A 2,127-nucleotide genomic window follows, 5' to 3' on the forward strand; every position below is an offset into this window, starting at 1 on the left:
ATTTTCTTAAAAACCTCGATCAGATCAACCCTCAGCCTTCTCTTTTCCAGTGAAACGAGACCCAGTCTGTTCAGTCTTTCCTGATAAGAATATCCTCTCATTTCTGGTATCATCCTTGTGAATCTTGTCTGCACCTTCTCCAATGCCCCTATGTCTATAATATGGAGACGAGACCAGTTCGCAGTATTCCAAGTCTGGTCTAAACAAGGTTCTATACAAGTTTAACATAACTTCTTTGCTTTTCAACTCTATCCCTCTAGAAATGAATCCTAGTGTTTGATTTGTCTTTTTATGACCTGATTAACCTGGGTCGCTACTTTTAGTAATTTGTGTATCTGTACCACTAGATCCCTTTGCTCCTCTATCCCGTTTAGACTCTTATTATCCAAGCAGTGTGTGACCTCCTGATTCTTCATTCTGCAAGTTTATTAATGCCCTCTTGCATTTTGATGCATTCTTCCTTTGTATTAACTAAATCCCCCAAGTTGGTGTCGTCCACAAATTTTGGAATTGTACTTCCGATTCCCGAATCCAAATCGTTAATGTAAATTGTGAAGAACAGTGGTCCCAGCAACTGGAACTCCACTTCCCACCTTTTGCCAGTCTGAGTAGCGACCCTTAACCTCTATTCTTGGCTTTCAGTTTTGTCGCCAACTTACTATCCATTCTGCCACCTGACCCTGACTCCACGTTCTCTGAAGTTAGCTATGAGTCTACAATGTGGTACATTTTAGAAGACCTTCGGAAAATCCAAATATATCACATCTACTGCATTAAACTTGTCGACACTTTCTGTTCCTTCTTCAAAGATTTCAATAAGGTTGGTCCTGTCCTTTGGGTTATCAGATTAAGCCTTGGACGGTTTACTTGCTCTTGGAGCTCACAATGCTGGTTTTCTTCGGCAGCAGCACCGCCTGGATATCAGACAACACCCTGAGCGATGGTCACCCGTCCCAGCAGCTTGTTGAGCTCCTCGTCGTTGCGGATGGCCAGCTGCAGGTGTCTGGGGATGATGCGGGTCTTCTTGTTTGTCCTGGGCCGTGTTGCCGGGCAGCTCGAGGATTTCAGCCGTCAGATATTCGATGCACAGCAGCCAGATAGACCGGGGCTCCGGCACCCACACGTTCAGCATAGTTCCCCTTTCGCAGGAGCCTGTGAACACGGGTAACAGGGAACTGCAGTCCACCCCGGGATGAGCGAATCTTGGCCTTGGACCGAGCTTTACCGCCGGTTTTTCCTCTTCCAGACATTTCCACAATCTCACCAACACTTTCACAAAGAATGAAGAAATCCTCCCGCACTCGCCCTTCTTCTACCTTCTGGAGGAGTCCAGTGGGGGCACTTGTGATGTGTCTCTCTCAGAGTGTTTACACTGCCCGCTCACCCTCACTGATATTCTATCTTTGAACTGCTGTAATATTGTCCTTTAGTAATATTGCTGATCCTCCTCCTTTCCCTATTTCCCTGTCCTTTCTAAAGATCTTACAGACTTGAATATTAAGCTGCCATTCCTGCCCAGTTGGTAGTCAGGTCTCTGTAATGATTTAATGGAATTATTTAACTTTACTCAATGGCTGATGTGAGCTGTGGTAAAATGTATTTCCAGCTGGTCAAGTATTGCAGGTATCGACTGTCTCTTCAGTCCGATATCAGGTGAAGAATTACTGGCTGGTGTGGAATTTCCATTGATTGGGGGTTGGCGAAATCTACTGGGCGGAAACAGGAACTGCAACAGAGCGAGAAAGGATCCGTCAGAAACCAGTGAAAATGAAGAACAAAATCCAACAGCCTGCAGTGTCTGTTCAGGGTCTGATGTTTGGGAACTATTTTATTGTTGATTATTTTCAGCGATGGTGGTATAGTGGTGAGCATAGCTGCCTTCCAAGCAGTTGACCCGGGTTCGATTCCTGGCCATCGCAATTAAGTGTTTTTATTAGTTTATTTCCATCAGAAACTCTTAAGTTTACAATCGAATTTGATGCAGTTCAGATGGAAATTGTTTCCAAGACAGAATCGAGTGTAATTGCAGTAAAATGTTATCAACCTTCATTTCTTTTCCCTATCGAAGGAAAAGAGGAAAACATGCTGGAAATATTGAGTTACCAAGGGTCCAATGAGAGTGAGGAA

The 2,127-nt window shown here is 44.3% G+C and overlaps 1 non-coding gene across 1 annotated transcript; it reads left to right on the plus strand.

The window, feature by feature from the left end:
* Window positions 1-1,847: 1,847 nt before the first annotated feature.
* On the plus strand, window positions 1,848-1,919 carry trnag-ucc (transfer RNA glycine (anticodon UCC)). Its single transcript has one exon. It is a non-coding gene; the product is annotated as a tRNA-Gly (tRNA).
* Window positions 1,920-2,127: the final 208 nt, after the last annotated feature.

Source organism: Heptranchias perlo, unplaced genomic scaffold, assembly GCF_035084215.1.
Source record: "Heptranchias perlo isolate sHepPer1 unplaced genomic scaffold, sHepPer1.hap1 HAP1_SCAFFOLD_50, whole genome shotgun sequence".
In the NCBI taxonomy this organism is placed as follows: domain Eukaryota; kingdom Metazoa; phylum Chordata; class Chondrichthyes; order Hexanchiformes; family Hexanchidae; genus Heptranchias; species Heptranchias perlo.